We start from the raw sequence: 9,758 nt of genomic DNA on the forward strand, positions 1-9,758 counted from the left end.
TGTGGCCTCTTAAAAGATGTTGAAAGCGTTCCACAGTGATGCTGGCCCATGTTGACTCCAACACCTCCCACAGTTGTGTCAAGTTGGCTGGATGTCCTTTGAGTGGTGGACCATTCTTGAAACATATGCGAAACTGTTGAGCGTGAGAAACCCAGCAGCATTGCAGTTCTTAACCCAAACCCGGTGCCACCTGGCACCTATTGCCATACCCCGTTCAAAGGTACTTCAATATATTGTCTTGTCCATTCACACTCTGAATGGCACCCACACACAATCCACGTCTCAAGTGTCTCAAGGCCTACAAATCCTTCTTTAATCTGTCTTCTCCCCTTCGTCTACACTGATTGAAGTGGATTTAACAAGGGACAGCAACAAGGGATCCTAGCCTTCACCTGGATTCACTTGGTCAGTCTGTCATGGAAAGAGCAGGTGTTCACAATGTTTTGTACACTCAGTGTATAGTCCCTATGGTTGCTAACTATACTCTAAGGAAATACATGAGTCATTTACCTTGAAAGGATAACATTACTGTAGCACTTTACCAAGCACTTTAACAATAAAATATATATATATAATGCACTTGGGTAAGGCACACGCATATTAATATTAAATAGTACACCTTTATGCTTAGGTTATATTCCTAATTGGCTATTCAGGCTGTATTCATGCGTACACTGTAAACCCCAATGTGCTGTCTTTACGCCAAACCTTTGAGGAAATCCATTTCACTAAATATATTTGAGTACAGTAATTGTGTAGTCTTTATTCAATACTATAGTCACTGTGAGCCTGTAGGGGTTGCATCAGCTTGAACATTTTGAGTAACGTCCCCATTAAGCCACGTATCCAGTATAATTTCCCAGTGTGCCTTGCCTTTTCAAGTGAATTGTAGTCACCACCCATGACTGTATTGTTAATGACAGAGACATGGTTGTTGAATTCATTCAATTTCCTTCCTGTGGCCTTCACCAAGTGAGTTCCTAGGCAAATGTTATTGTAATTAAACTCTTTATGACAATACATAAGGCCTTGTTTAGAGGTTGAACAAAATCCTGGTTGACAGATTTCCAGGAATCTTCCAACCACAATTTCTGACTCAAGTCACTTTATGCTGGCTTGCAAAGTGATGCGTAATTCCTATTGGAAACCAGCCAGAGATAGGATATTCAACAGTTGGAATTCTTATTCACCAACACTCTGCATTCACAATGACTGCAAGGATCAGGAAAATTATAAGGAGACGATCTAAGCCAATTAAACTGGAATAACCATTTCAGTAAAGGGTGCATTTAAAAAAAAAAGATTAGTTTATAAAATAATACCTTATCTTTATTTAGCATAAGATTGATCTATCAATCCATCCCTCAACCTACATGCAAAAACACAGATATGAAAAACAAATTTTAAAAATCGACCTGCAGTAGAGCATGCTGGGAAAAAGGTATTTTGTTGTTATTTATAACTTTTTAAAAAATTGAGTTGATGTGATTTCTCATTTAGTTTTGAGTCAGTACCACATAAACATTTTAAGTAATAATGACTTTTCATTGACTTTGAGTTCCACTTACTAGAAGTATTTGAGTTAATAATGGCTTGGGGTTTACAGTGTAAGAATGGATCTTTCAACATATTGATTTCTTTTACACTATTTTATTTCACTTCTGGAATAAAACGTTATACCTTTCGATCCTGCTCGTGCTGGAACGTGTGACTCACTAATAAGAGAGAATTGACAGAACGGTAGAAATTCCAGCAGTGTGATCGTTATTGTTGGCAGTAAGATGAAGGGAGTATTACCCTGCGAGGCAGAGGCTGGCACATTTCACTTTTTAATTTACACCAATCACTAGGTGTCAGGCTGCACCATCCGCTCTACCGGTCATTATATTAGGTTTCCTCGTGTACAGATACGTTCTCTGGGAGGGAAGCACACTGCTCTTTCCACAAAGTGATGGCTCTTCTCTCTTTTTCGCCTCTCTCTCTCTCTCTCTCTCTCTCTCTCTCTCTCTCTCTCTCTCTCTCTCTCTCTCTCTCTCTCTCTCCCTCTCTCCCTCCCTCTGCTCGTTTCCCTCTCCCCGCCCGTTTCTCTCCCCTCTCCCCGCCCGTTCCTCTCCCTCCTCCACCCCATTCGTTTCCCACCTCTCACCGCACCCGTTGAATATGACATCTGTTTTTCTTTTGCATTCAGATCACAGGCAGGTAAAGACACCAACAAACGGGAACGAATCAAACACATCCCAAATCCCTCCAACGCCCCCCTCCTCCTCCCCTAAATTGACTTGTGATCCTACAATTCCCTTGACCCGTTCTTGCAGATGAGGGATGCAACGGAACTCCTTACAGAAGACGTGGTGGAAGTGGTGTGTTAGTATGATTTGTTGCGGGGATAGATAGGGTTCAATGTGAGTGATACATACGACTGATTAAAGCAGTGGCATGAAGCAGGCAACGGTGGAATACACATCTTGTTTGTGCTCCAAAGATAAATAACGACCTAATGATGTCTTCATGCTAGGCTACATATAATTAGATAAAAAACATTATCAAGACATAATGTTTTTAATTGAAGTTCAATATAACATTTTGAGTCTTTCAATTGAGACGGAGTCGTTCATGTGTGTGAAATAGTGCGTCCTTATTCAGTGAGCTCTGAAAATCACACCATTCATATCCCAATTATTTTCATATAATTATCCCCATATTCATTATAATGAATTATATCACAAAATACGACGTTTGGGCTCCGGATGAGATCAGATGTATGGATCATTCCTAAATGCCGTCAGAGCGGATGCTGTTTCTTGGCGCGCGGAACAGAGCAGAGAGCGCATTCCTTTGGGTCAATATTGGAACTTCATTGCGGAGCTCAGCAGTTTCCTTTCCCAACCCTGAACCCTCTCATTTAGCTACAGGTCACGACTGATTGACGATACAGTGGACTGTCAGCATCAACTATGCATATCGATAATGAAAGGATAAATAGTTATTTAAGGGCTAATTTGCAGAGCCACCGAGGGTAATTAATTTAACAATGAGGGAGAAAAAAAAATGCAGATGGATGAGGAGCGATGGATTCTTCAGATAGAGGAAGATAGGGGAAATCTGGAAGAATGATGTTTGATGGGACCTTATCAGACATACGAAATCTATTAAACGAAATATGTAGTTTAAAAAAATGCCTACCTGCTTTTCCGTGACTTGATTGAGGGTTCCTCGCGCCTTCGCAACCCACTCACAGATGCACGCGCCTCTGGTTTTCGGTGCTGAAAGGGACAGCGCATGCAGCCATCCAGCCAAGCAGCGAGCGCGCGTCTCCGCCAAATGAATCACAAAAAAACACCCACCGGCAGCGATTGGTCTCCCAACTCTCTCTCTCCTCTCTCTCTCTCTCTCTCTCTCTCTCTCTCTCTCTCTCTCTCTCTCTCTCTCTCTCTCACCATCTTTTCTCTCTCTCTCTCTCTCTCTCTCTCTCTCTCTCTCTCTCTCTCTCTCTCTCTCACCTCTCTCTCTCTCTCTCTCCATCTCTCTCTCTCTCTCTCTCTCTCTCTCTCTCTCTTCTCTCTCTCTCTCTCTTTCTCTCTCACCATCTTTCTTTCTCTCTCTCTCTCTCTCTCTCTCTTTCTCTCCGCATACCCCCCTTCTCGCTTTATCAGCATCGACACCATTTATCTGTAGCATAAATTACACAGAAACTGTATGGAATGCAACATTTAAGCAGTCACATTCTGATGCATCTGTCCAGAAGAGTCCATTAAATGAATCAGTTATGATTGAAATCAACATCTGTAAACAAGACATCTGAGACGACATCAATAAGCCTCCATCTACTATCTGCATAATAGCCGACAAAAAACGCAGGCATTGATTCCTCTCGAACGCTCATACCAATTGTGCATGTGTTGCTACATGCAAATAGGCGAATTCTAATCAATTGGCCTATTGGTTGCAAATTATCAATTTATATTAAATTATATTTATATAAATGTATATTAACTTATGCTATATATTGGTAATTAACAACCAAAATGAATACGAACGGAAGTACGAGCAAATGTCAGGCAGCTGATTCATCAACAAAAAAAGTATTTTACGTTCAATGAGGCTAATGTGCGAGACGTGATAAAATTGTGTCATGACTTTAGGGGCGAGCGCCTCACTAGATAGAGCACTATCGCCATCTAGCGTTACGTAGCCCACAGTAGGTCTAGAAACGAAACTTTGGTCATGTCAATTCATGGCAAACTATTGATTTTAGCTCTTCTGTTAAAAAAATCCCATAGGTTGAATCAACCTAAGGATACTTTTTTTTCAGGGATAGACTATATCAATACGCAAAAACAATTAAAATCCACCAATAATATACCTACTTAAATCCGAGCCTCAATATCCAAAGTAGCCTAGCCCAAAGACGCCTGGGGGTCAGCGGAGGTACTACAAGGGGTCAGCGGAGGTACTACAAGGGGTCCGCTGCCTGATCACAAAATACTGTATCATTTACAGTTCACACCGCCTGTCGGGCTGCTTTGTATAGCAAGCCAAGGCCAAGTGACTCACTGTCTGTACGAGCGAACCATTTTCGTGAACGGTACCTAATAAACTAAACGGCTAAAGAAAATACTTAAAAATACTTCTTCAAATCTACTTCAATCGCCGTGGATGATTGGGGGAGGAGACAGGTTAAAAAGTGACATCAATAAGGGATCAAGGCTTTCACCTGGATTCACCTGGTCAGTCTATGTTATGGAAAGAGCAGGTGTTCCTAATGTTTTGTACACTCAGTGTGTGTAAAACGTTACTATTTCAATTTTTATGGCTATAAACAACAGATTTAACGAATTTTAGGCAAGGGATCATTGGAAAAAGTTGAGGGTACAACACAGAGTAATATTATTCATTCAAATTCAATCTTTACCCTTAGATGCACAGCATGGGCCTAGTTTACACATATATTGGCAGTCACATTTAGCAGAGGCTGCTGGGGGGGAGGAGCTATAGGAGGATGGGCTCACTGTAATGGCTGGAATGGAAACCACATGTTTGATTCCCTTCCTCCTATAGTTCCTCCCACCAGCCGCCTCTGACACAAATAATCAACTCAATTCTTGTATTACCTAAGAATGTTGTTTTGAACATAAATTCACTGTCCTTTATGCTTTACACTGCAGCGTTCTCTCTGCCCCACGGACAAATGTGTAGAATAGCATGGAATTAGCTCTCTGATGACAAGTGGGGAGGCCTTTAAAAGGTTTTTTCCCCCCAGGGCTCTAGACTTTTTTTTTTGTAAATCTTTTTTTTTTAGGGGGGTGGATCAGCTTTAATATTGCGGATAGGTTGTTGCTTCCGTCAATGTCTGCATAATTTCCAAACCCCCATATATTTTTCCATTTTGGATTTAAATATAACTTTTATATGACTGATTCCTTTTAGTGAGTGGTCTAATGTCTTAATATTTAATCATTTCTGCCCTCCGAATTCATATTTTGATTAATCTGGCCATGCACTGCAGAAGTCATAGTAAAACTGCTCGTAAGCTATTTTTATTGCACTCTAAAGCAGGGGTTGGAACCAAAATTATTTTCCAATCAATTAGCCGCAGAAACTGTGTGATGCCATCGCGTCAGCATGGACCAACATCCCCGTGGAACATGTCCTGACTTGTAGAATCCATGTCCCGGAGAATTCCGGCTGTTCTGGGGGCAAAGGGGGATCCAACCCGGTACTAAATGGGTGTACCTAATTAACAGAGTATATACTGATGAGAGGTCGAAGTAGCATGGCAAGAATCGTGCAAGCCAACAGGCAAGCTACAGATAAAGAACAACGCAGTACAGCAGTGGTGTGCAGAACACTATCTCATCGATCCTTGTCACAGATGGGCAGACGACCACATCGGGTTCCACTCCTCATCGCCTGGTTCGACAAATCCCGGGTCCTGTTGCGTCATGCTGATGGCAGAGTTAGGATTAGGCATAAAGCAGCGTGAGTCCATGGACCCATCCTGCCTGGTACGGTACATGCTGGTGGCGGTGATGTACCGGCTTCCATTCTGCAGAACCACTGATGCCATCGCGTCAGCATGGGCCAACATCCCTGTGGAACATTTCCGACTTGTAGAATCCACAGATGAACTCTGGAGCTCTGTCAGAGTGACTATGGGGTTCTTGGTCACCTTCCTGACCAAGGTCCTTCTCCTCCAATTGATCAGTTTGGCCGGGCTGCCAGCTCTAGGAAGAGTCTTGGTGGTTCCAAACATCTTCCATTTAAGAATGATGGAGGACACTGTGTTCGTGGGGCCTTTCAATGTTGCAGACATTTTTTGTTACCCTTCCCCAGATCTGTGCCTTGACACAATCCTGTCTCGGAGCTCTACGGACAATTCCTTTGACCTCATGGCTTGGTTTTTGCTGACATGCACTGTCACCTGTGGGTTAGGGTTATATAGACAGGTGTGTGCCTTTCAAAATCATGTTCAATCAATTGAATTTACCACAGTTGGACTTCAATCAAGTTGTAGAAATATCTCCAGAATGATCAATGGAAACAGGATGCACCTGAGCTCAATTTCGAGTCTCATACCAAAGGGTCTGAATACTTATGTAAATCAGGTATTGTTTTTTTTATATCTAATACATTTGCAAACATTTCTAAAACCTGTTTTCACTTTGTCATTATGGGGTATTGTGTAGATTGATGAGGAAAACATATATATTTAATGAAGTTTAGAGTGAAGGGTCTGAAAACTTTCCGAATGCACTGTGTTAACTCTTTAAAATGTCAACTTCAATGGGTAGGAACATCCTAAGGATCCCAGATAGCAAGGACCCAGAAACCATGCTACTGCTAAAAACGTCTAAAATGGTGCAGTTCAACACTAGAATGCTCTATGGTCGTCCTCTTTTAAGAGTGGCCATCAAAACTGCTTTCAAAGGTGTGTTTCCCCACGACTGCATTGAGAATGTTGAAGGCTACAATGACTGTGAAAGCATGTGTCTCTCCCCGTGTTCCACTTCGCAAAGCACCTCAAGAGGAATATTGTTTTTTCACATACGGGGTTGTATGATTTAGCTTTTGCTTACTCGTGTTGTTAGCTGAGGAAAATTTTATGTGGACAACAATTTTTCATTAAATCATTTTTTTAAAATCCCATAACCAAAAGGTACCGCGTCTCAGCTCCGCCTGGCTCTCATATGGATCATAGGTCTTGATGGAACCCGGACCAATTTAACCCCTGGTGGGTGATAGCCTACTGATGGTTTCTCTGGGACAGGTGGCTTCTATGATTGTGGCTAGATGGAGTTCAGCTATGGACTTAACGTCGGTTAGGAGAACGAACGCAGCAGGATAGGAGAACTAACGCAGCAGGTTATGAGAATTAGGTTAAGGTTAGGAAAAGGGTTAGGCTTAGCCAAAAATTCTACAGTTGTCCCTGACACGACAGCTAGACTGAGCTGTACAAGCCATCAGTACCATGACACCAGCATAATTACTGAATGAGGTGTGTGTCTGTGTGTAAGCCACAATGCTGCATAATATGGCCTGGGTTTGAGACAAGGGGGGCCATAATAAATTCAGACAGAATAACCATAAACTGAATATTTCATTCACAGCGCTCCAAAGAAATGTTGAAGGTTTGATTATCTCAATTGATTCTAGCTGAAATAGTGGGGGAAATATACATTTCACAACTTCAAAATAAAAACACAAGAACACATTTTCCTTTTGGGTGGTTTATTATTGGAGTAACAGTTGATTTCTTCAGGATGGGTTTATGGGTTATATTATTTTCAACAGGAAGCCCAACTGATCTACTCTTCTCCTTATCCTATGGAGGCATTCAGGTTAGTTAGTACACAGTCCTGGGAAATGGCTACGCTCGTTTATATCCGAATGTAGAGGACAAATAAGGAAAGTCAGTCTTGAAAAGTCAAATCACTTAATTTCCCTTCTGCTCTGTCACAGATGTGCTGCCAAAACACACATCCTCTCTTTTAAAGAAAGAAAGGAAACGCTCAACGTCATTTCACCATCTGGTTTTGACACAGTCATATGAGCGAGAGTCTGAAAATAATAGATTCTTCAGTGCTTTGAACACAGAGAAAAACAAAAATATCTCAATATTCAGAGATATTGGAGAATACAGTGGGGCAAAAAAGTATTTAGTCAGCCACCAATTGTGCACGTTCTCGCACTTAAAAAGATGAGGGCTGTAATTTTCATCATAGGTACACTTCAACTATGACAGACAAAATTAGAAAAAAAATCCAGAAAATCACATTGTAGGATTTTTTATGAATTTATTTGCAAATTATGGTGGAAAATAAGTATTTTGTCAATAACAAAAGTTTATCTCAATACTTTGTTATATACCCTTTGTTGGCAATGACAGAGGTCAAATGTTTTCTGTAAGTCTTCACAAGCTTTTCACACACTGTTGCTGGTATTTTGGCCCATTCCTCCATGCAGATCTCCTCTAGAGCAGTGATGTTTTGGGGCTGTTGCTGGGCAACACGGACTTTCAACTCCCTCCAAAGATTTTCTATGGGGTTGAGATCATTGTCATGCTGAAAGACCCAGCCACGTTTCATCTTCAATGCCCTTGCTGATGGAAGGAGGTTTTCACTCAAAATTTCACGATACAGGGTCCCATTCATTCTTTCCTTTACACAGATCAGTCGTCCTGGTCCCTTTGCGGAAAAACAGCCCCAAAGCATGATGTTTCCACCCCCATGCTTCACAGTAGGTATGGTGTTCTTTGGATGCAACTCAGCATTCTTTGTCCTCCAAACACGACGAGTTGAGTTTTTACCAAAAAGTTATATTTTGGTTTCATCTGACCATATGACATTCTCCCAATCTTCTTCTGGATCATCCAAATGCTCTCGAGCAAACTTCAGACGGGCCTGGACATGTACTGGCTTAAGCAGGGGGACACGTCTGGCACTGCAGGATTTGAGTCATTGGCGGCGTAGTGTGTTACTGATGGTAGGCTTTGTTACTTTGGTCCCAGCTCTCTGCAGGTCATTCACTAGGTCCCCCCGTTTGCTTCTGGGATTTTTGCTCACCGTTCTTGTGATCATTTTGACCCCACGGGGTGAGATTTTGCGTGGAGCCCCCAGATCGAGGGAGACTATCAGTGGTCTTGTATGTCTTCCATTTCCTAATAATTGCTCCCACAGTTGATTTCTTCAAACCAAGCTGCTAAGCTATTGCAGATTCAGTCTTCCCAGCCTGGTGCAGGTCTACAATTTTGTTTCTGGTGTCCTTTGACAGCTCTTTGGTCTTGGCCATAGTGGAGTTTGGAGTGTGACTGTTTGAGGTTGTGGACAGGTGTCTTTTATACTGATAACAAGTTCAAACAGGTGCCATTAATACAGGTAACGAGTGGAGGACAGAGAGGAGCCTCTTAAAGAAGAATTTACAGGTCTGCCAGAAATCTTGCTTGTTTGTAGGTGACCAAATACTTATTTTCCACCATAATTTGCTAATAAATTCATTAGAAATCCTACAGTGTGATTTTCTGGATTTTGTTTCTAATTTTGTCTGTCATAGTTGAAGTGTACCTATAATGAAAATCTTTCATATTTTTAAGTGGGAGAACTTGCACAATTGGTGGCTGACTAAATACTTTTTTGCCCCACTGTATGTAACCAACATACAATATCTCTACTTTTCAGGGAGATACAAACAAAAACTATACATCTGCCAATATATCTATTGTTTATACCATCCATATGATAGTTAATATGTACATCAGTCCG

General features: G+C 41.6%; 1 protein-coding gene across 3 annotated transcripts in view; it reads right to left on the minus strand.

Moving 5' to 3' along the window:
* LOC124014402 (metabotropic glutamate receptor 8-like) overlaps positions 1-3,316 on the minus strand; it is a 263,448-nt gene extending 260,132 nt beyond the window's left edge. For all 3 annotated transcript variants that reach the window (XM_046329322.1, XM_046329318.1, XM_046329321.1), the window contains exon 1: positions 3,184-3,316. The gene's annotated coding sequence lies outside the window, so the exon portion shown is untranslated. The remainder of the gene's footprint in view (positions 1-3,183) is intronic.
* Positions 3,317-9,758: the final 6,442 nt, after the last annotated feature.

This window comes from Oncorhynchus gorbuscha, linkage group LG25 (genome assembly GCF_021184085.1).
Source record: "Oncorhynchus gorbuscha isolate QuinsamMale2020 ecotype Even-year linkage group LG25, OgorEven_v1.0, whole genome shotgun sequence".
Taxonomy (NCBI): domain Eukaryota; kingdom Metazoa; phylum Chordata; class Actinopteri; order Salmoniformes; family Salmonidae; genus Oncorhynchus; species Oncorhynchus gorbuscha.